This window comes from Ursus arctos, unplaced genomic scaffold (genome assembly GCF_023065955.2).
Source record: "Ursus arctos isolate Adak ecotype North America unplaced genomic scaffold, UrsArc2.0 scaffold_5, whole genome shotgun sequence".
NCBI classification, from domain to species: domain Eukaryota; kingdom Metazoa; phylum Chordata; class Mammalia; order Carnivora; family Ursidae; genus Ursus; species Ursus arctos.
The window spans coordinates 20,619,761-20,644,781 of NW_026623067.1; the positions used below are offsets into that span (position 1 = coordinate 20,619,761).

Genomic DNA, 25,021 nt, shown 5'->3' on the forward strand with positions numbered 1-25,021 from the left:
AGCAATAGGGTATCTTTTCAGGGTTCCTCCTAAAATCTAGAGCAGGATTTAGAAGCAGCTCATCTGGAGGCCTTTCTTGGATGGGAGATGACAGCCAGGTGGAAGACGGACCTGCCCAGTGCCTAATAGTAACCCCATTAAAACATCAAGAGGCAGAACACCCCAAAGAGAAAATATACTCCAGAAAGTCTACAAAACAGACTTCAAAGGCTAAGTGTGAATTGTATCGCTGAGAAAGGAAGCATACTAAGTAGAGGGGAGGAAATATAAAAGATTAAGTAATAGGTAAAAGTACGATATATTTGCTCAGAGGTTTTGCTAATGGAAAGGTAAAATTATGTGGCCAAGTATGTTTTTATTTCTGTCTTATGCTTGTTTAGTTGAAATAGAATGTGATAAGTCACTGAATTCTGGAAACCAGGAACTACTCTGCAAGATATGAAAAGAACAACAACAAAAGGAAGCTAAAGAGAAGTCTTCGGGCAGTGTTGACATTACTGGTACCACAGGAGCACTGGTAAGAACCTGATAACACTTCACATAAATTTTGAAGTAGGTTTATTTGAAATGCTTAAACCCATTTGATTGTCGGTGGCTTGTTTCATTGAGATATTCAGAAGCATTAAGTCTACAAAACTTGTTCCTTTGGGACATCCTGCTGCCAATCTATAATCCTAAACCAAGTTTTTGCTTATTTCTAGAGGATATTTGTTTCCATGTCTTTTCTAGTAATGAACATTAAGTCCACAAATGTAGTGACTTTTCTAGTAAAGCCTTGGATTCAGGTAGATAAGAGGCCATGACCTGACAATATTGAACAGTTGTCTATTCATTTCTGTGGTAGGTTAAGCATCAGATACAGTGGTGATATTTTAATCAACAGCAATCTCTGGTCGCTCTTGGCCCCCGATGATATTTCATGCACTTAAGCTGCTGTTCGAACAAGTATCTACCGATGTGGCTGTTGTCTGTTCTTGTTTTTTTTGTTTTTTTTTTAATTGATTTGATTTCTCTCCTGCTTAAACAACTGGTACATGTGCCATTTTTGAATATCATCTTTGGATATACTGAGGGCAGAAAATGATCCTTTACTTTTTTTTTTTTAAAGATTTTATTTATTTATTCGACAGAGATAGAGACAGCCAGCGAGAGAGGGAACACAAGCAGGGGGAGTGGGAGAGGAAGAAGCAGGCTCACAGCGGAGGAGCCTGATGTGGGGCTCGATCCCATAATGCCGGGATCACGCCCTGAGCCGAAGGCAGACGCTTAACCGCTGTGCCACCCAGGCGCCCCGATCCTTTACTTTTTAAATAGTCTTCATGATATGGGAACCTCAGATATTTAGATCAGAATTACCGACTATTAATCTACACAGTATGCATCTAGTTTTGTCTGCTGTTGTTGTTTCCAGTTTTGTGAATTGCATTTTTAGCTGATGAGGCTGTGAACGCTTTGAAAATATGGGTTTTCAGTTTCTGACATGTTGTACAGTGGACTAGATGTCCTCAAAACACCTTTCACTTCAAAATGAAGACACTAAAAATATTAGCTGTATTTAAAATGCATTATTGAATAAACAAAAAAGTAAGGAAAATTTTCAGAGGCTGAAAATGGAGTATTAACAGGAATCCAGAAAGTTAAGCAAGCACAAAATAGCTGGTTATCCTGGGGTAACTATCAATGAAGGAGAACCCTAAAGGCCCATTTAAAAAATCTTTAGAAAATCACAGAAAAGAATGTAATGCCTAGCCTGCATACACTGGGAAATCTAAAGGGAGACTCTCACCCATACCCAGGACCCCAAAAAGCTATAGCCCCAGTGAAAGGAAAAGTTCATCTATCGAGAGAGAGGAATGAAACTTCCTGCCTTCAACATGATAGTTTAAGAAGGAGAAAATCCTGTCCTCATGTGTGTGGTTTAGGGTCAAAATTCACACCACCCATCTGGGAACAAAAACCCTCATCTGAAGTTTTATTTTAGTTCATACTTGATTAGGAGTGCTCCTGAACACCTGACTGAAACAAGAACGATTCTTTCTTAAGGAACACACTTTTAACCCAAGCTCTAAGAATTCCTCAAAATCAAAGTACAGTGCTGATTTGCAAAGAAATAAATCACAAAACACAAGACCCTCTAAAGCCAAAGAATAAGGGCTAGCAAAAACAAATGAGAAAAATGAGACTCTCAAATAACTTAGTTATTGAAAGTAATAGCAACAGCACAGAAAAGAACTTTGTTTAATATGTTAAAAACAACAGTGTATCAAAATATTAATGAAAATATTATGAAACTTACCAAGCAGATTAAAAATAACCCAACTAACATGTTTAGTAATAAAATATAATACTCAAAATTTTTAATGGATAGGTTAAAATTTTCACCTGTGTCTTATTCCATGCACAAATAAAGATGAATCATTATATACTCATGACCTTGGAGATAGTCAAAGATATTTTGACTGACTGGGAAAAGACCTAACTCAAAAAGAAAAAAAATTAAATTGGGCCTTCTCAAAATTAAATATTTTGCTAATTAAAACATATCATTCAGAAAATGAAAATCCAACCCAGAGCCTGTGAGAGAATGTTTGCGAAACATGTATCTAGATGATAAAGACCTGTGTCCAGAAAATATAAAAATTCCCTATAATAAAAATCGAGACCGTAAACTCAATTTTTGAAATGGGCAAAAAAGAGACATTATCCCAAAAAATCTGATTTCTAAAAGCTGTAAACTAGAAACGGCCTTAATATCTATCAATAGAGGAATGGATAAACAAGTTGTGACATATTCAGATGCTAGAATACTACTTGGCCATGAAAAGGAACAGCCTGCTGGTGATCTGTGTGACAGTGCGGACACAGGACAATATATACTGTAATTTTACATTTATGTGAAGTCCAAGAACAGGCAGAACTAATCCATTGTGAAAGATACCAGAACATAGGGCACCTCTGGGAGGGAGACCAAAGAAAAGGGCCTGATAGAATATTCTAGCGTGATGGACACATTCTGGATCTCGACGAATTATGTTAAGTGGGCATATACAGTTGTCAACATATCAGAATGAAAACTGAAGATTTATGCATTTTCTTCTGTGAAATTATACAACAATAAAAAAGTAAATTAAAGCTATCTTTCTAGGTCAGTTTATTACCTAAGATGAATGTATTCAAGAAGAGGTAAGACGGGAAATTAAACATTAAACTTAAGAAATTAGAGAATCTATAAAATAAGCAGTTAAAAACCAGTAGAACAAACTCAGAGTAAATCATAAATATAGGAGCAGAAATGAAAGAGAAGAAAAGAAAAATACAATAGAAAAGGTAGAAAGTGGTGACCTGAAAAGTCTAAGAGATACAACAATCCTTGTGCGAAATTCATTAAGCAAAATGAAGAAGACACAATTATCAGTGCCAGGTGTGAAAAAGAGGACGTAAGTGTGGATGCAATAAAGATTAAAAAGATGAAAGGACAATTTTTTTTTCTTTTCAAATTTTTATTTAAATTCTAATTGATTAACATACAGCATATAGTGCAGTATTGGTTTCTGGAGTAGAATTCAGTGACTCATCACTGGCATACAACACCCAGTGCTCATCATATCAAGTGCCCTCATTAAAAGCCATCACCCATCTAGCCCATCCCCCACCCACCTCCCTCCATCAACCTTCAGTTTGTTCTCTGTCTTTAAGAGTCTCTTATGGTTTGTTTCCCTCTCCCTTCTTTGTTCTCCCCTCCCCCAATATGTTCATCTGTTTTGTTTTTTAAATCGTATGAGTGAAATCATACGGTATTTGTCTCTCTCTGACTGACTGATTTCGCTTAGCCTAATACACTCTAGCTGCATCCGCATCATTGCAAATGGTAGGATTTCATTCTTTTTGATAGCTGAGTGATTTTTCATTCTATGTATACACCACATCTTCTGTATCTGTTCATCTGTCGATGGTCATTTGCGCTCTTTCCATACTTTGTCTATTGTTGATAATGCTGCTGTAAACATTGGGTTGCACGTGCCCCTTCCAATCTGTTTTTTTTTTTTTTTATCCTTTGGGTAAACACCCAGTAGTGGAGTTGCTGGATTGTAAGGTAGTTCTATTTTTAACTTTTTGAGGAATCTCCGTTCTGTTCTCCAGAGTGGCTGCACCAGTTTGCATTCCCACCAACAGTGCGAGAGGGTTCACCTTTCTCCGCACCCTGGGTAACACCTGAAGCCTGTTGTTTGTTTGTTTGTTTCTTTCTTTTTTAAAGATTTTATTTATTTATTCGACAGAGTTAGAGACAGCCAGCGAGAGAGGGAACACAAGCAGGGGGAGTGGGAGAGGAAGAAGCAGGCTCATAGCGGAGGAGCCTGATGTGGGACTCGATCCCAGAACGCTGGGATCACGCCCTGAGCCAAAGGCAGACGCTTAACCGCTGTGCCACCCAGGTGCCCCTGAAACCTGTTGTTTCTTGTGTTGTTAATTTCAGCCATTTTGACAGGTGTGAGGTGGTGTCTCATTATGGTTTTGATTTGCATTTCCCTGGTGTTGAGTGATGTTGAGCATCTTTTCATGTGTCTGTTAGCCATTTGGATGTCTTCTTTGGAAAAGTATTCATGAAAGATAATATTTCATAAAGAAATTTATATTTAAATGACATGGGAAATTTGTTGAAAAGTAGAACTTTTTTTCCAAAAAATGGTCACCAAAATTGACTCAAGTATGTGAAACTCTGAGTCCTGTAATTATCAGCAAGTTACAATCAGTGATTTAAAACTTCTTTCCACAAAGAATACCTCAGGTCCAAATGATTTTATAGGCAAATTTCATCAAACATTAGTGAAACAGTTTATTGCTGTCTTACACAAACTTTTCCAGGGCATAATTAAAGAGGCAACACTCTCCAGCTCTTCTTATGTGGCTAATACAAAGTTGATACATACCAGAAAATGTATACAGCAGGAAAAAAATGACAGGCTGATCTCATGCATGAACAAAGATGCAAAAATTCAGATAACTTATTAACAAATTGTGTCCAGCAGCATGTAAACAAGATAATTCATGAGGATCAAGTTGCGTTTAGCGCAGAAGTACAAGGTTGGTTTAATATTAGAAAATCTATTTCTATTACATAAATAAATTTAAGGAGGAAACACCTTCTCAATAAATGAAGAAAAACATGCAATATAATTTATAGTACACTATACTAACAGCTCTTAGGAAATTGGTAATAGAGGAAACTTACAAGAGAATTTTGTGAAAGAAAAGTCTCAAAAGATTGTACATAATAATGAAATATTAAAACCATTTCCTTTAAAATTAAAATCAAATCAAAGACTCTATCATCTTTACTCATCATTGCCACTGGAAATCCTAAATAACAAAAGGAAGTCAAGAGAAAAAAATACAAGCTCTGAGTATGAGAAGAGAAAAAACAAAAATAGTATCCTTTAAACGTAGGTTATGATTCTCTACGTGAAAAAACAAAATTATGCTTAGAAAATTAGAAGAACATATGACATTTTAGCAAACTTTTCAGGTGCAAAATCCAGATAAAAAGTTAATTATGTACACCAGGAAGAAATAGAAATTTAATTTAAAATTAGTTACCTTTTAAAATAAGGTAAAAAAAAAAAAGTAAGATACCTAAGAATAAATTTAACAAAAGATGTACAAAGCTGTTATGTAGAGAGAAATAAAAAGTCCTTTAAAATGTAGTAATAAATACCAAAATAAATGGAGAGATGTACCATATTTATGGAGGGAAGATTAATATTCATCTCCATATTGATCTGTAGGGTGTAGATAATCTGAATCAAAATTGCAAAGGTTTCATAGATGAAAATCTCACTCACCCTGCTTGTGTTCCCTCTCTCGCTGGCTATCTCTGTCAAATAAATAAATAAAAAATGTTAAAAAAAAAAAAAGAAAGAAAAGTAATTCTTTAAAAAAAAAAAAAATTTTCCTCTCCAAAATGCGAGGGGATAGTTTCCTATCACCTCCTGGCACGGCATGAGACTGGCTTGGTTTTTCTTCTCTTGCAGGTTACTGGCTTTTGTTTGTTCTTGCCTTTATCCTCATAATTTAATACTCTAAATTATAATTTGTGTCTAAATTACAGGATGTGTCTAAATATAGAATGCTTTTCTCAGTGACTTTTCTGGAACATGATGAGTTCTTTCAAACTCTTCATGAACATCTTTCTTTGGTCCCCCCCCCCCCCAAAAAAAGAAAATCTCATTCTAAAATAATTATGAAATAGTAAAAGATTAAGATTAGCTAAAATAGTGAGGCATATGAACAATAACACAGGAGCTTTTTTTTTTAACCACAAACAAGACTTATTAAAACCTACAGTCAATTAGGTAGTATTATATTCACTCACACAAAGACAGATTGAACAGTAAATCAGAAGAGTCCAGAGCCCCCTCCTGTGTATATGAAAACGTGATTCATGATGGAGGTGGCTTGCTAATCAGTGGGTAAAGAATGGATTTTTTAGTAAATAGTGCTGGGATCGATTATCTATGTGAAAAATATAAAATTGGATCTCTAACTTATATAATTCAGAAGAGTCAGTTCCAGAAGGAAAACCCTTGAGTGAGAAAGAAAAGCAGAAATATTTGTAGACGTACGTTTAGGAGAGTACGTTTACTACCTTCGGATTTAGGAGACTTTTTTTTTAAAGAAGACAAAAGGAGGACCCACCAAAAAGAAACTCATCGATAAATTCATTTACTTTAAAATTAAGAACTTTGTAAAAGAAAGAATCAAGATGGGGAAAAAGGCATAAACTGAGGGAAATACATAAAGCTAGCAAAAGAACATTTTCGTAGAATACGAAATTGACGTGATAATTAACAATGATTATAAAATGAATAAAAGTGTAACAAGGCAAGTGACACAAGAGGAAGTGGCAAAAAAATTAAAAAGATATTTCAAAGAACATGAACTACTTATGACCAATTCAATAAATAGAAATTTGATCAACCTCAAGTACAAATGATAACTACAATGAAATAATAGTTTAAATCTACCAGATTGGCAAAAGTTAAAATGCCTATTAATATCAGTGTCGATGAAGATGTAGAAGAATAGGAACTTTTTTTTTTTAATGATTTTTTATTATATTATGTTAGTCACCATACAGTACATCCCTGGTTTCTGATGTAAAGTTCGATGATTCATTACTTGCGTATAACACCCAGTGCACCATGCAATACGTGCCCTCCTTACTACCCATCACCGGCCTATCCCATTCCCCCACCCCCCTCCCCTCTGAGGCCCTCAGTTTGTTTCTCAGAGTCCATAGTCTCTCATGTAGGAATAGGAACTTTTATATACACCGTTGGGCGGGAATATAAACTATTTCAGTTTGGAACTGTCTTTGGTATTATTCAGTAACGTTGAAGAGATACATACTCCATGACAGAAATCGTTTTCCTGATACATATCCTTGAAAAGTTACTGCCACTGTCAGTTGGCAGGTTCAAAGTGGCATTGATTATTATAGCAAAAGACGGAAAATAACATAAATGTTGTCAGTACCAGATGGATAAATATACCGGTGTAATTACATGATAAGATCATATGCAACAATTAAAATGAGTTAATTACACTTATGCGTCCACGTGATGTTGATGTTAATCATAGTGCTGAGCTTAAAAAAGACAGTAAGACTATATACAGAATTATTCCATCATGTAAAATGCAAAACGGTGTGGTTGAGAGGTTCATAGTTATGTGTTTTTTTTTTTTTTAAGATTTTATTTATTTATTCGACAGAGATAGAGACAGCCAGCGAGAGAGGGAACACAAGCAGGGGGAGTGGGAGAGGAAGAAGCAGGCTCATAGCAGAGGAGCCTGAGGTGGGGCTCGATCCCATAACGCTGGGATCACGCCTTGAGCCGAAGGCAGATGCTTAACCGCTGTGCCACCCAGGCGCCCCCACAGTTATGTGTTAAAACTATGAAGATTAGTAAGGGAATGAGAAATATATAATTCAGGTTGGCGGTTACCTTAAACGTTAAGGAAAAAACAGGTTCGGTCTGGGAAGTGAACAGGGGACTTCAGAGGTGTTTGTTCTGTTTTCTTTCTAAGCTGGTATGCCTTGTTCATTTTATTGTTACTTAAAACATACATACCTGTAAGTTTTTCTAGTATGTATTTATCAAAATATTTTTTATAAACAAAAACGGAAGTCATGATGTGTTTTTCTTTCCAAGGCTGATGGAATTGGACAATCGTTAAATACAGGTTTTCAGAGTTGTATGAGGCATTGCTGGAAATTCTTAGTCATTATCGGAGATAAAAAGATATTTTAAGATCCGTTAGAGGGTACATAAGGGTCAAGAAAATATTTTTAATTTTCGACAAGTGGTGAAAATGGTATGTAACTTTGAATACTTTGTGTCAGATTGCTGGATTTTTTTGCTCTGGTTCCAAGTGGTCAATGAGAATGGCTGCAGTCATTATCAAAACAGAGGATGAATTGTTTGTTGGTTTATGCTGTCTGCTGTTTGAAATGTCACACTAGAACTCTAACCTTCTGTGCTGGAACTGTGCCAGGATTGTTGGTCAGGGTTCTCTAATCAGCCATCAGCACCCTGTTTTCCCAGTGCCGTGCCCAGACGCCTCCCCACTGTAGTGATTGCTCTGGGGCAATCAGTCCCCAGTGGGAGAGCCCTGCAGATGGGACTCTGGCCAGATTGGAAGTCTTCCTAATCTCCCCCACCAGGAAGCTGCCCAAGGAAAGTGGGTAGCTTGAAAGAATTGTTTCAGCGCGAAGCTATACAGGGTTGTTTGGGCTGTCCCAGGGCTAGTGAGTGAAAGGACATTTCCAGAAAAGACATTTTCCAAGCCTTTGAATAGCTTTGCCATAACAACACAATCAGCCTCAGATTGTCTGGCTAAAGAGAAACCACTATCATTTGCAGAAAACAATAAATAGGGCTTATACTTTCTCTGTGTTAGAGTCCATTTCTTTGAAAATTATCAATTTGTTTGGCCATTTGCAAACAGTTTCTCCGATTCAATTGCTTCTTTGGCTCTCCGGAGTGGTGATTGCTGTAATAGATAACTCCCCTCCAAAGGGCCTGAACTAACCTCACTTGGGATCAATACTGAGCAAAATTAAAATTGAATTTATTTGGTGAGGTTTAAATTGAATTGATGTCTGCGAGGAAGCTCATGGAGCCCTGCACAGCGTGTCCTACACACTGAGTATATCTTTACATTTGAACTTTCCAGCATTCCGATGTTATTTTTAAAATATGCACTTATAACATATATGGCATCTTATATAAAAATGATTTGTTTTCTATAAATTAAAAATAAATAGAAAAGAAAACTAAATAAAGTCAGGAAAAAGAAAAAGAGGAAAAAAAGGAATCCAGGAACAATACTGGAATCTATCCCGTGAACTTTTAGAGAAGATTCCCTTTCCCCCCACCCTCAGGCCAGGATTAAAAAGCTTTTCAAATAATCTCAAAATGTCCTAAATCCTTATGAGGAAATGTTGTATAATCACGGATTATCACCTTCTTTCTGATTTGTTATGTGATTGTAGATAAAGCCATTTAAGCTGTCCTGTGCTCTCCTATTCTGTCCCTTTGAACAGGGTCTAGAATTTATTGACACGGATGGTTGACCGTTGAAAAAGGTGAATAATTTTGTAGTACTCTGTGGTGCTCTTGATTTAAAGGAAAATCTTCTTAAACCTCTGTGAGGCTGTAGAGTATTTGTCCTCTCTGGCTTCTGTCATGATCTGACCCTCTTTGTAGATTTAACCCTCTCAATGCCAAGTTGGTGGTAATAATAAATGAGCAGGCATTTCATTCTTTGGAAGCGCAAATACTATGCATTTTTTGCATGTTTCAGGAAGTGAAACAGCTGAGATATTAAACATTGATTTGAGGATTCTACAAAAGCAATCTCCATGAACATCGTTTAAGAACAGTTTTAGGGGCACCTGGATGGTGCAGTCAGTTGAGCGTCCAGCTCTTGGTTTCCACTCAGGCCGTGATCTCGGTCCTGGGCTCAAGGGCCACGTTGGGCTCCAAGCTCTGCAGGGAGTCTGCTTGGATTTCTCTTTCCCTCTCCCTCTGCCCCTCCCCCGACTTGCACTCTAGCTCCTTCCCTCTCTCTCTCAAATGAATAAATAAATCTTTAAAAAAATAAAACAATTTTATACTTAGATATATTTATTGTCTCTACTACTAACAAAAAATGTGCAGTGTTACTTTATCAAATTTTTAGGGAATTGGGTTTCACTTTAAATATATTCAATTGTAATCACCCCAAAATGTACTTATTTCTATCTTTACAGAGTTCATAATGGACTCATGAGGGGGTCAAGCTGTTACAGGAGATTAATTATATAATAAATGTGATAAACTGCAGAGTTTATTGAAAGCTCTACGGACACATAGAGGAACAGTTGAGTCTTCTCAGAGGAGGAGGAACCAGGGAGAGTTACAGAAATGTGATATTTGAAGATGATCTTAATAGACACCAGGAGATGCTGGAAGAATGAAGGGGCAATCATAAAAGAACTGTTTTAAATCTTTTGCTTTCTTTCATTTGCAAATGAACAAGCCAGAATAAGGAGGGGCACAGTGCAAAGGAGGCTGGAAGTTCCCTGAGGCTCTGCTGCACTTTTTATTATAGGGGGAGTCCCTGGGGTTCCACCTGTCTGACTCTGCTAGAGGCAGAAATTCCAGTCTCCTCAGCTTGTTGAGCCTAGTGATTTGAACCTAGCAAGAGCTCATAAACTACTTTGTCATTGATCACCAAGTATTACATCCGCAACGTAGGCCACGTTACACTTTATATGACCTAAAAAGAAAAAAATTTGTAACAAGTAAACCAGATATATTAAAATATAAAGTCAGTTGGAAAACATTTGTTATAGTAACTGAAAAAGCAGGGTATAATGTTTCATATTTAGTATATCAACGATGGAAAAATATGCATAGAAAATAGAAGCGAGAAATGACATTATTACTAGTGGTTGCCTCTGGGAGGTATAGAGTTACGTTTTTTTTTCCCCATACTTTTCTGAACTTTATAATTTTTCTACTAACAACACTAATTTCTTTTAGAGTAATAGAAACTATATTTTAAAAATAGAGCCTTTTCAGTTCAACAACATCATGTAATTATTTCTGTCCTGAAAATGGGAGTGATTTTATATCTCCATTAGATGGTGGTAGTGGCAGAATTTCAGATCCTCATAAAGCAGCATCGTTTTACATCATTTTGCTTACACTCATTTGCAAAGGCACAACTGTTTTTCCTTGGTGAGTTTTGTTTTGTTTTCTCTACCCTCTGTGCTTCCGAAGCTTATTTTGGGGTTAAAGTGTTCCCCTTCCTAATGGGTTGGTTGTGATAACGTGACTCTAACACTTACACCCTGAGTTGATCTGAATCTTGACTCAAAAGAGGCAACCACATTCCAGAGGCTGCTCCCAAGTCTGTTGGTTCCCTGGCTACCCAGCAAAGCCTACACTGGTGTTGCAGGGGATCCATTCTGCTGCCTTCCTTTCTACAATTACACCTGTTGATCTCATTTTATCTCGACTGCCAAGGTGGCCTCTTTCTCTTGACCCTTTGCCCACACTCAGCTCCGTGGGTAGGATTCCTCTCAATCTCCAGTCACTTCAGCAAAGCTCACCTGGTGTGGGGGAAGGTATTACTTTCCCTGTTTGATGTTTGAAGAATTCCCTGTAGGGCAAGTGGTTAATGTCTCACCCGTGTAGAGGTAATTAGGAAGCGATGGTATCAGAGCCCTTCACTTGGGAGGGTGTCTTGATGCCTCTTGTCACATTACAGCCAGGTTATGTTATGCCCCTCAGCCTGCCTATGGAGATGCCAGAACCCTGGTTTTAATTCTTTCCCTCCTTGATTATACAAATACCATCTGGCCAGTGTGCAGACGTAGTAGCCAAATTCAGTGGCCTCTTTGCCATATGCCGTTAAACATTTTTCATTCTAAGGGACCTGGGAATTTCCAGACCTGCAGCCTCTTCATTCCCCTCAACCATAATGGTTTTTGACTGTCTTCTCCCATTAACTTCAGAGGAATTTTGTTGTTTCTTTGGGGGAGGTTTGCAATTATAAATATATTTCTTTACCATTTCTCAACCTTGTCATTGGCCAGTGATACTGTTCTTAGGAGATAAATCCTCCCAACTCACTGAATTTATTACTTTTGTTTTTTGTGGGTCCGCAGTTGGAAAGCATGCAGGAGGAAGAATTCTGTGTTCAAAAATCTTTGTGTTTTTTTACCTTATATATTCTTGATACCATCACATTACGAGAATAACGTTGAAAGCTGCCTGCCATAAAAGGAAGTTACGTTAAAAAAAATGAGCCTTTGGTCATGAGCACAATGACATTGAGTGAATCTCCTCACTCTTCTGCCTCATCCATCTCTGTGATCTGGAGGGTCATTCCACTGTTCAGGAGCTGCCTCTGGGATGGGCCGTGCCTCCTGCGACATGGTGTAGTCTCCAGCTGTTACCTGCAGCCCCCAAACCCCATCACACTGACATAGTCCATACTCTCAGGGGCTGCTATTCCTGGAGGCTCCTTATGGAGCTGAGTAATGGGTTGTCCTCTCTCAGCACCAGGACTGTGAGGACAAACCCCTCCTGCCTCTCATCCCTGTTTGTCTCGGTTACCATCACAAGGACAAGCCTCTCCCTCTGTCCCCATTACCTGGAATCTTTTCCCTCCACTGCTCTGCACAGCTCTCATCTGACTGCTCTGTGTACCAAAGCCCTTCCATGGACTTCCTGCTCAGGTCAGCAAATTCTCTCCATCCTTTTGTTGCAAAGCCTTCCTTTGCCTTCCTGACCCAAACTGAAACCCAGCTGTCATCAGAGGGCACTGCTTGCCTGTAGTTCGCTCCTGTGGTGTTGGTGTCCGCTCTTGTATCCTCCACACCCCCCCACCCCATCAGGGCTTGAAAGGAGTTTCCTTATCCACCTAGTTACTCACTGTCGCTTCTCTCAAGCTGAAAACCAGAGACCCGTCCGTGTCAGAGGTGAAGCGTCTATGTGGGATCAGAGAATTGCAGTTCGGGGTACACAGATTTAGATAGAAACCCAAATGAGTGTCCCAGTTACAGGAGGTAGATTCAGGAGGTTTTAAAGAAAAAAGGAGGCTTAGGTGGGTTGTTTTTCAGAGGAGTTCATTGATGCTGACAAGCAGGGCTAGGTTTGTACTTCATTGAACCGCAGAAGTTCGCTTTTATCATTTTCAAATAGGACCTTCGTAGTCTTGCTGACATCTTGGAATGTTGGCAGTTTGTCCCAGATCACAGGTTTAGAAAACAACAAGCACGGTAGTTACTCTGAAAGAGCTGTTCCAGCTCTATTTTAAAAATGGTTCCTGGGGCCCTGGGGTGGCTCAGTTGGTTAAGCATCCAACTCTTGATTTCGGCTTGGGTCATGATCTCAGGGTCATGGGATCCAGCCCCACATCAGGCTCTGTGCTCAGCTGGGAGTCTCCTTAAGATTCTCTCTCCTTCTGCCCTTCCCTTCTTGCTCTCACATGCGTGCGCACACACACACACTCTCTCTCAAAAACCGAAAAACAAATGGCTCTAGTTATGTCATTTTTCATGCTTTTAAATTGTTTTCTGTCACTGTGCTTTCGGTCCTTATCCCTTGGCCACCCTGAACCTTTTTTTCTTTTTCTTAAACCATCTTAAGCTCTTTCCTATCTTGTAGCCTTAGACAGTTGATCCTTGAACCACACAGGTTTGAACTGCACAAGTCCACTTATACGCAGATTTTTTGTTTTTGTTTTTTGGTAAATACAGTACAGCACTATGAATGTATTTTCTCTTCCTTATAATTGTCTTAATAGCATTTTCTTTTCTTTAACTTACCTTATTGTAAGAATACAGTTTATAATACATATAGTATCGAAAATAGGTGTTTATTGACTGTTATGTTACTGGTAAGTCTTCCGGTCAACAATAAACTATTGTAGTAGTTTTGGGGAGTCAAAATTATATGTGGATTTTCACTTGCACAGCAGGTGAACCCCATCCCCTGCGTGGTTCCAGCGTCAACTGTGTATGCAGTTCCTTCTTGCTCTAGGTTCTCTCTGCTGTCCTTCAGTAGCGAGCTCCTCCTCATGCATTATTCTTGAGCCTAAACTTCACCACCTCACACGATCCCTCCATGGACCTTGCCTTCTAAAATAGCTATCCTGCCTCCTATTCTCTACCCTCGACCCTGTTACTTTAAGTTACTTTATCAGTTCCTTGTGAGTTTCATGGAGGCAGGTACATCTGTTTTCTTTCTGCATTGTGTCCTGATGCCTAGCACAGTGCCAGTCACTCATAGGCACACAATATTTGAGGGGTGAAGCAAAATGCACCATGACTGTTAGAATAACGATATACATTCCACAGTCCTAGAAATTGAGCATATGATAGTAAAACAAATCTGTGGAAGCGTTTTCATCGGAAGCTTCAATAATGTGTTTTAGGAGTGACCTAATAAAGGAATAGTTAGAATTTGGAGAATCTGGTGAATTTAAAATAGTGGGAGATGAAGTGGTATAGGCAAATAGCTCATCTTCTGAGAGGAAGTAGCTGGAAATAGTTTGTACAGTTTGAATATATTCAAAATATATTGATTCTAATTTGGCAACAACAGAAAGCAAAGATTTTTATAAATATCTTTGACTCGTATGAACACACGAGTTATAGGAGGAAGCATGGAAGGAGGCATAGAGTTAAAGAGTAAAGCACACTGGTTGACTATGATTCTCAGATATTGTGTCATCCAGTCTTTTCTTTGGAAACACATGGCTCTTAGTTCTAGATTGAAATCTGGAGAATGCTCTAAATGTAAATATTTGGTGTTTCTGAATGTTTTACTTAAGCTATCAGGACAGATTTGGCATTTTTAGGATACAAAATTACGGGGGACAGATTTGGCATTTTTAGGATGCAAAATTAAAGTACCTGACTTCCCATGGAGAACCATTCATCTGTGCATAAAGATAAGCTCAAGATATGGGCATTGAATAGCATTTGGATTTCTTTTGGCAGGGTTGTAAAACATTTTCAGGTTCGTTATCCATCTTTACCTATCTTGGCAAGGGTGGGGATGTAACTATTGAATGCATATTAGGTCTCTAAGTGTCCTTTGTTAGAGCCAAGAGAGAAGATCAATAGTGTGTGTATGTGTGTAAATTGTAAATTGGTTCCAAACACAGCATATCAGAGAAAATGCCAATGAGGGTTTTGTTGAACAAGATGACTGGAGAGCATAAGTCAGGATTCTGCCTGTTTTAAGAGCTTCATCTCCCACGTGTCTAAAAGTCATACATGTGTTATCATGTTTTATCATTACTGTATGATGATGATGTTATCATTATGGTCATTTTACAGATGACAAATCTGAGGTTCAGAGAGGTGAAGTAAAATTTTCAAAGTGAGTGGCATAGCTGGTACTTAGCCTTTAGTTTCGCCAGTTCCACCTCCAGTGTTTTATTTTCTATCTGAATTGCAAGAGATACTGAAAACATCAGAGACAAATTATAGCTTATAGGAAGGTTTGGCATCCTGTCCATCCTAAGGTGCGGGGAGTGATCAGAGGATTTGACACCTTTCTGTTGTGGATTTTGTAGCTGCATTAATCTCCTGGGAATGTGCGCTACAGGGCATCGACTGTTTCAAAGAGGATGCACTGTGAGGATGGCATTGTTTAAGCTTGTCAGTACCTAGGGAGGAAGCCCTTTATGGCTAAGAATCAGGATTTTTTTTTTCCTGCAAGATAAACTCTTAGAAGATGACAATGATGGTGGTAAATGTAGTTGATATGGGCCCATCCACATGGTGTTAGTGCCCCTAGAGTGGTTCAGTTTTCAGGATGTGAGTCCCATTATTTTCTAAGCACAGTATAGGCCACAAGAGAACTAACAGTTTTAATTAGGTACTGGTGCTGCCCCGTGGTTCTCGTACAGAAGAAACAAGACACCTATGTTTCCCCACACATTATTCAGTCATCACTTCTACATTCATGACTTGTCTTTGGTTCATTTGATATTATATTCCTTATGATTGTCCCAGTATTGTGTAATAAAGAATATGAATGGCCTTTGTCCTTGGATCCTGGGAGGGAGACTCTAAGTCCTTGGGATTTCCTGAGTAATAAGAGTGGCTTTGTTATTCTTGAGCCCCTTGGATCACGCCTGAGTTTACGCTAATGAAGTGACTCCTGGGTCCCTAGGTAGCTTTAGAAAGGAGGCTGGACACAAGGTAATCACGTGATTAGAGAGTTGGAAGTTTGAGCCAGCCTAAACTTTGGGGTGGGGTGGAGGACTACAGATTGATTTCACTCCTGTTCAAGGATATAATCTAGCTACAATAAAAACTCTGGACACAAGGCTTAGTGGACCTTCCTGGTTGGTGAACACAACAGTGTGCTTGGAGGGTAATGTACTCTGAGTCCATGGGTTGAGGGACACTCCCAGTGCTTGTACTGTGTGTCTTCTCATTAGGCTGCTTCTGAGTTGTATCCATCATCGTAATACTGCAATTCTAAGTATATAGCATTCATGAGTTCTGTGTTGTTCTAGAAAATTATTAAGTGTGAGGGGAGTCTTGGGAACCATCTGATTTGTAGCCATTTGTCAATATTGCTGAAGGCCTAAGGATCACTTGAATTTGTCACTGGCATCTAAAGTAGGGTCAGTCTTCAGAAGACTCAGCCCTTAACTTGTGGGGTTTACACTAATTCCAGATAGTTAATGCCAGAACTGCATTTCAGGGGTGCCTGGGTGGCTCATTCGGTTGGGCATCTGACTCTTGGTTTCAGCTCAGGTCATGATCTCGGGGCTGTGAGATTGAGCTCTAGGTCGGGCTCCATGCTGAGCATGGAGCCTGCTGGAGATTCTCTCTCCCTCTACCCCCCACCCCGCCCTCCCTGACTCCTGAGCCTGCATTCTCTCGCTCTTAAAAAAAAAAAACACACCTGAATTTCAGTATGCTAGTTGATGTTAGACAAATGGGGATTGAAACAGAGAACCCCATAAGGGATGATGTATTATTAAATTATGCACTGACACATCTTTTGTGAATTAAAAGAAGCAACACACTTAGCAGATATAGTTATTTCTTCAATCTTAGAACTGTGTATTTCTCTGATCTCAGTTATTTACTGAGATAAATTTTGTCTACAGGACTAACTCCCCCTGGGTATAGCTGGGATAGTTTCATATGAACTGATTCCTCGGTCAGCATTATGAGAGTGGCCAGCATCAGGTAAAGTGCCCATGGAACTCTCTGCAGTGTTTAGTAACTGGGTAAAGGGATGGCAGTGACAGGAGTTTGGTCCTTGGCATTTGATGGTGATGGGACTGTATGATGGATTCTTTTAACTCTCCAGATGAGCAAGGAAGCCTGGAAAGATGGATACAGGCCATGCAGTCTCCACACACCTGTAGATCGTCCTATAGTGGTCTCATGGTTATGTGTTCAAACTCAGTAAATCACAAGCCTGAAGTAGACATCTTTTCAGAAGAATCTGCTTCATGTTTAGTATTTCTGTGTCTAAATGGCTTTTTTTTTTTTTTAAAGATTTTATTTATTTATTTGACAGAGAGAGACAGCCAGCGAGAGAGGGAACACAAGCAGGGGGAGTGGGAGAGGAAGAAGCAGGCTCCTAGCGGAGGAGCCTGATGTAGGCCTCGATCCCAGAACGCTGGGATCACGCCCTGAGCCGAAGGCAGACGCTTAACGACTGCGCCACCCAGGTGCCCCTAAATGGCTTTTTAATCTACTGTCAGTTGCCAGAGATCCCAAGAATGCTTCATTGTCTATGCTCTCCTTTTGAGTTCTCTTTAATGCAATTCTTTTTCCCTTTTATAAGATAGAAAACTCCATTTACCTTATAGCAGTTGTTGGCAATTTATGAACTGGCCACTCAAAGGCAATAATAATAATAATTAATTAATAATTAATAATTTCTTTACTTCTCTTGTATACTTTATGTTTAGTATACAGTATGAAAATAGTTTGCATAAGTTCCGAGTTAATATATATTTAGTTTCTATGTTTGTTTAATTCAGAAAGGGATGCATGAGGGTGAAAGGTTCTAGAGGAGTTGGGAAGTGGAAATTAGGGAAGTTAGTGAGGAAGATAGAAGGAGCTAGGAAATTCAGAATTGATGTCCTCGTTGTTTTACTACTTCTCCATGAACTAAATTGGGAATGTGATTTAAAACACTCTCCCAGCCCAGTCTCCCACAAAAAACTGAAGCAAAGTGAGGAAATGCAGAGCACTGTATCATCTTAAATGGTTTCAGGACTGCATGTTAGCTTGTCACTTCAGCTGTGCACTAAGATAACCGTAACATAGAAGTTGTCCCTTCAGGATGTCACGCTGTTACTGCAATGAATCTTCCTTTCAGACACTGTGTGATGGAGATCAGAACTTCTGAGTCCTATAGCATTTGCTTGTCTTACATTTCTTTTAAGGCAAACACATTTTTCATCACATTCATAATGTACGTCTTTAAGTTAGTTGTTTTGTTGATGTGTCATTGATAATTCACATCATACAGGTGCAGACTGGAAACGAAATCGACTCGAATGTTCAGGTTCACCGTCTGCTCCCTGGTATTACTTAAGAGTAAAGAGTATTCTGAATTCCATGTGCTGTTTCACTGTGTTTTGAGGGTTATGAAATGATTGGGGGCAGGGGTGGGGTTGAGCAAAGGGGATTAAGATGTGCTGAAAACTAACTTAAATGCCAGATGGTTTATAGTCACTATTTCATTTATCTTAATAGCTTAATGCTAGGTGATCTTATGCCCATGTTATATAGAAAGGACCTGTGAGTCAGCTTAAGTAACTTCTGGTGTCATAGAATTGCAACATAGAATTCAAGACTCATACACATGCAGTGCTTAGTTTATCACATGTTGAAGCCTGCTGTTCCTCCTCTTTCTTTTCCTCCTTCTCTGATTCTCTCTCTCTATCTCTCTTTTCTTTTCCTTTCTATGTATGAAACCAGTCAAAATCAGTTAAATGATCTCTGCTAATCCTGGGAATCAGTGGAGTGAAGAAAAATAGACCTGGGGCTTCTTCAACTTCCAATTGATATGATTTCCTGACATGTCTGGTGGCTGGGTTTTCATTATGCTACTTTGTTATGCTTCACCAAGCTATTATTTTTGCTTTTATTACCATACAGCAACTATGTTGAAGTGTAATTACCAATTCCAGTCACTAATTATCTAATCAGTAGTAATTATTAGTTGGTTGGGTTTTCACGCTGCATATGATCCAGTGTTGTGTTAAATGCTCTAGCATACAAACTCCATGTCTGTGTTTACATTAATAAAATTATAGTGTATTGGAAAACTATGTACTTTGGCTTTGTTAAAAAAATTCGGGGTGTCTGAGTGGCTCAGTCAGTTAAGCGTCTGTTTTTAGCTCAGGTCATGATCCCAGGGTCCTGGGATCGAGTCCTGCATTGGGCTCCTTGCTCCGTGGGGAGCCCGCTTCTCCCTCTCCCTCTGTCTCCTGGCTCGTGCTCTCGACCTTACTCTCTCTCTCTCAAATAAATAAATAAAATCTTAAAAAAAAAATTCAACTAAATACATTTTAAAGATCTTATTGGCTTTATTCAGTGATTCATGAATCAGGCAAAACCTGTCTAGAGTATAGAAAGGGGCTTCAGAGAGCTGTACATGAGACTTTTATAGGCTGAACCACTATAGTCAGGACAAGGAAGTTATTTAGGCAAAGAGCTGTTTGTTTCAGGCAAGGTCACCTATCTTTGGGGGAAAGCAGGGTATCTCTCAGGGAGAATTACCTCACTAGTGCTGACCAGGTAATTCCAGGTTGACTAGCTAAGATTATATAGGTGGGAGAAGTTGAAACTGTGACTAGGATAGGTATTAAGTCTCAGTTTGGTGACAGGGGCGTAGCACGCGTGACTCCATTTGGGGGTTGTTGTCTCTTTTTTTTAACAGTTTCAACAATCATGAGTTTACATTATTAGTGGTGCCACTGTAGGCCAACTACTTAACTTTTCTGGGCCTCAGTTTCTCCATCTGTAAAATTGGGGAATAGTAATAACAGCTCTTAAAGAATTACTTCTCTAAAAAGATGATATGTGAGTCACACAAATATAAAAGGGATTTGTGCCAAAGATTTTACTTACTCATTAATTATTGAGGAAACCAGAAAGATATCATAATAGGTTTAAAGGAGAATTTAAAATATTGTACAGATAAAGGTAATCAGGAATGTTTTATATATAAACAAAATAATAGTTATTGACACATGAAACAAAAATTTGTATCAATTCATTGAGACAGCTAATGTGTTAAAGAAAAAATTACTCATGGGGCGCCTGGGTGGCTCAGTCGTTAAGTGTCTGCCTTCGGCTCAGGGCGTGATCCTGGAGTTCTGGGATCGAGCCCCACGTCAGGCTCTTCCGCTGGGAGCCTGCTTCTTCCTCTCCCACTCCTCCTGCTTGTGTTCCCTCTCTCACTGGCTGTCTCTCTCTCTGTCAAATGAATAAATAACATCTTAAAAAAAAAAAGAAAAAATTACTCATGACGCTTGTCAAAGAATGCTAAGCTAGACCTTTTCAGGGAGACTAGTATAAAGGGGTTTTGTAGAAGTGAGAGAGATTGGGCTCAGCTCTGACTGCAAGAAGGACAAGTGGAGATTTATCATTAAGAAGTGTGTGTGGGGGGGTCAGTGAATGGAAATTTACTGAGAGGAAATGTCACAGATAAAGGGGTGATTTTGGCTAAAGCGGCTTGACAGAATTATAGCTGAAGGCAGGTTAGGGTGATAAGACCTCCAGGGTAGAGGATAAGGAATTTGATCAGATATGGAGGGTGGTCAGATACTGAGCCTGGTAGTGAGGAATTTTACTAGATATCAAGGGTATGGGATTTTTGCTAAATTATCCCAGCAGTACTCTTTTATTAAACTAGACTAAATAGTCCAAGGACAGAGCCCAAGAGCAAGTCCTGGCCAAAAAGAGAAGTGAGAAGAGCCTGACAAAAGCTTGGTTAAGGAGAGCGTCTTTATCTAATATCAAGATTTAGAGTGATCCATTGAGGTTATTTGCTGATTGAGTGTAAAACTCTTTGGTTTAAAGTGGGTCTTGGAATTATGAATCACCCTAAAGATGAGAGAATAGAAAATGACCCAAAATAAAGCGAACCACCACTCTGTTTGTGAAGCCATCACCAAAAATGTTCAAGGGCTCATCAGACTTTGACACCTGTGTCTTTTGCACGAACAAATTGACAACCTCGATTTATTAGGCTTGTGGCATTTTTTAATAACCAAGAATTTTCTTCCTCTTGACTATGATTTGGAATAGTAAAAAAAGAAATATGTGTCTCAAAATAAAGGCTTATACTCCACTGATCAAAAGCCCAGAAGATATCAGATGTGACACAGCTGTCACAGTAGGTCTCTCCTAAAAATAAAAACAGACTTGGCGTGGGTGAGGGACTGAGGAAGTAACGCAGTGAGCAAAATAAAAGCTTTTGGCTAAGACTGTTTCTGAGGAATAAGGAGTTTGATCTAATTATTCAATTATTATTTGGTCTGGTCATTTCTTCTTCCCCCCCAGATCCATTCTCTGACCTGCCTGTGGTGGAGCTCTGAGGGGCTGATTCCAATGGACTCCAGCACCTTGACTTCCTTGCCCTCTGCTTTCTTGTTGGGGTTGGTGAGTTGAAAATAGAGATTTTTCTCTCCTCCTCTTTCCATGCCGTGGTTCTGTGTCCCTTTATGACACCATCCTCCCCCTGCTTGCCTCTACAGACCTCCCTGTAATAATGATTTGTGAGTCTTGTCAGTCCCCAGGTCCTTCAATATCTCTTCTCTTTCCTTTCCTTGCCCACACCACTGAATGTAGTCCCAACGTTAAATTCTCTTTATAGTCCCAGATGATTGTATTTTCTGTTTATATTTGCACTCTAATGAATTCAAGAAAGAATCATAGCAATCAACAGTTATTGAGAAATAACTATATTCTCGACAGTTATATACCTTATATATATTAACTTATTTGAACCTTAAAACTGTGTGGTAAATATCGCTATTGGCATTTAGCAGACAAAGAAACTGAGGCACAGGGACTGTTCGTGATTGCCAGAGGCACATCTGACCAAAAAAAGGCATGTTAGTGATTATGCTGTGTTTTGAAATTAGCATAAGTTTTATACAAACTTTACAAAGTAGAGGCCCTCTTTCTTTGCATGCTGTGTTTTTCTCTCCTAAATAACCCTACACTCCTATCATAAATTGTTTTATCTTTCTTGAATGGGGGTCAAGTATGTGCTGTTCTACCTGTCTTTGATTGCATAAATCATCTCATTTTGTCCTACTTATAATGCTTCAAGTTATAGAACTCATAACATTATCACATTTAGTACTAGCTAAGAGAGCATTAATCATAGATGGTCATAAAGGCTAGAGAAACTAACATTACAGTTTGCTGGAAATGGTGTTAATCATGTGAAATCTTGAAAATGTCAGATTACAAAAATGCTGCTCTTTCTTGCTAATACAAGTCAATAAAATTGTGGTAGAGAAAGAAGATCAAACAAAATTAATGTTATTATTGAAAACTCATCTCACGCAATTACATAGTGCAGATCTGGACCAAGCAGGCCGTGTTCTAGGTAATTTATATGTGCCACCGAATTTAACCTTCCCAGCGACCCTGTAAGTTATATTCAACCATCCATTACTCATACATGGAAACCCAGATTTTCGAACAGCTTCAAGGTCATATAACTATTGGATAGCAGAACTAGAATCCGGATAGCAGTCTGTCTTGACTCCAAATACTACAACTTCCTGTTTAAGGGAAAAAACCCACAGTAGTCTGTTGTGTAGGTTGGTTAGATTCCATTTCAGTTGTTGAGAGCTCATGTTTCGAGTTAGATGTATTTGAACCCTTTTTCCCTTGGGCATAGTCCAGTCCTAGTCAACATCTTTTGGTGGCCTATGGAGCTGAGGGCTCTGCCCCAAAGACAGCTTATAAAAACCTGCAATACAGAGTATCAGTGGGAGGCATGCAGTGTTAAGGCTGGGATTTATGAACTATTGGTAGGTCCTTTCAGTGTTAATATAAGAAAGAGACCTGTGCTTGGCTAAAAACATAAAACACATTGGCCTTAAGTACAGACCTATATTTATTATGTAGAACTTTATATGTTCTTTTATTTTGATTGTTTTGAGGTGTAAGTCTTGCCGGTGGCAGTTTACAGCAGTGTGGCTATTGGGAGCAGTCAGATCAGCTGGAGAGAAGCCATGTGTCTCCATTTTTTCTCAGTAACATGTAAGTGAATTCTAGTGTATTTCATCAGATTTCCTCTCATATTGTTAGTTCATAATTAAAAACATACCCTTGTGTGTACTCTAAAGATTCCTGGCTTCGTATTTTGAAATAAATTATCAAAAGCTAGACCCCAATTTCCATGACCACTAAAAAATGAAAGTGCTCTTATGGAGAAGAGAGCAGAGAATAATTCATAACCTTTATTTTTAAGTGATACCTGATAAAACTGGCAGGTCCTAGACCATGTTGTGTTTCTTTCTCTTCTAATTTTCTGGCTGCTCCTCCTTGTTTTCTCTCCTTGGTTTCACCAGATTCTGCTGACTCCAAAGGTGGATGAATCCTAAAATTACATTCCTGGCTCCCTGCTGTTCTTTTTTGCACCTCTTCCTTAATGTTTTCTATCTTGTCCCCAAATATACACCAACACTGCCTTCTAGGTCTCGTCTATAAATGCCTGCGGCAAGGAGAGGCATTTAGAATGCCTAAAATGCTATGCTTTCTCCCTCTCCGGCCCTGGCTCTGTTCTGAATGTTTTGCCATTGACATCTTATGTAGCCGTGGGCACTTGGAACTGAGAACTTGGGGCCCAACTTAGTCCCCCTTTTCTCACTCTCTCATATTGTTTTTCACAGTCTTATAAGTTCTTCATTACACCAGTTCATCTCCCGACTTTCCGTCTTTGCTGCTTCTGCTCTAATTTAGGCATCCATCACCTTCAAACTGCAGCCGCAGCCTTGTCAATACTCTAAGGAAGCCTTTTAAAAAAAAATTCTTGTTTTGAATATTGTTTAGGAATGGAAGCCCCAATTTCCTGATCAGGACAATAAACGAATGACCTAGTCTGTTGTATCTCCTACATGGTCTTCTTAGGTCCATTCTCTTTAACATCCCTCTCACTATTTCCCTTGTTTGTGTTCTCAGAGCCTTTATACATAATCCTTTTTAGTAATTGGCACATGTATTGTGCTGCTGGTGCTGGTGGGGTGAACTTTAAACTCTCCCCCCCAACCACAAGGAGCTCTTCAAAGGCAGGGCCATATCTTACTCATCGTTGCCTCTCTGTTGTCAAGCATAGTGCCTGGTGTATAGTAGAGAACTGAAAAAAAAAAAAGGCTGTTTACTTGAATCCAAAGATATGGAGTTGGATTAAGTTTCTCTATAAAATACGAAACAAAACATTATCTGTCAGAGAACCTGAGTAGGCTTTCTAGGCTACTTCCTGATAGTCAGTGAATAGGAAACCACAAAAGGTGAAGGGCCCAGGTTGAGAGGAAACTTTGATACACACTTTAGATTTGCTCATATGCAGACATTGTGTTTTAGAGGTATTAGTCTGGCAGTGTTCTACTAAATGAGAAGAAAAAAAGGACTTTAGGAAGGTAAAGAGGTATTGAAATGACTCAGGTGCGAGGTTATTAGAATCTCAGGTTTGGTAATGGAAGAGGAAACAGATGTATTGATAAAGGGAGGTTGAGTTAAGGGAAGAAAAAAATGTCAAAAATAGGAACAATAAAAGGTGACTGCAAGACTTGAGGCAGGAGAAATAAGAGTTCTCTTTGGGATGGTCTGAGTCTCTTCATTCTCATTGCAGTTGGAACCACCATTCAGTAAAGTGTAAAGGATGGACTTTTGGGACTTTAAAAGCCACCTAAGATCTGCTCACAGGCTGCAACTCTTGAGGGA

At 38.9% G+C, this 25,021-nt stretch overlaps 1 long non-coding RNA gene across 1 annotated transcript; it reads left to right on the forward strand.

The window, feature by feature from the left end:
• Positions 1-386: 386 nt before the first annotated feature.
• LOC123001505 (uncharacterized) lies at positions 387-23,333 on the forward strand. Its single transcript, XR_006410455.2, has 3 exons — positions 387-517; positions 21,620-21,718; positions 23,239-23,333. It is a non-coding gene; the product is annotated as an uncharacterized LOC123001505 (long non-coding RNA).
• Positions 23,334-25,021: the final 1,688 nt, after the last annotated feature.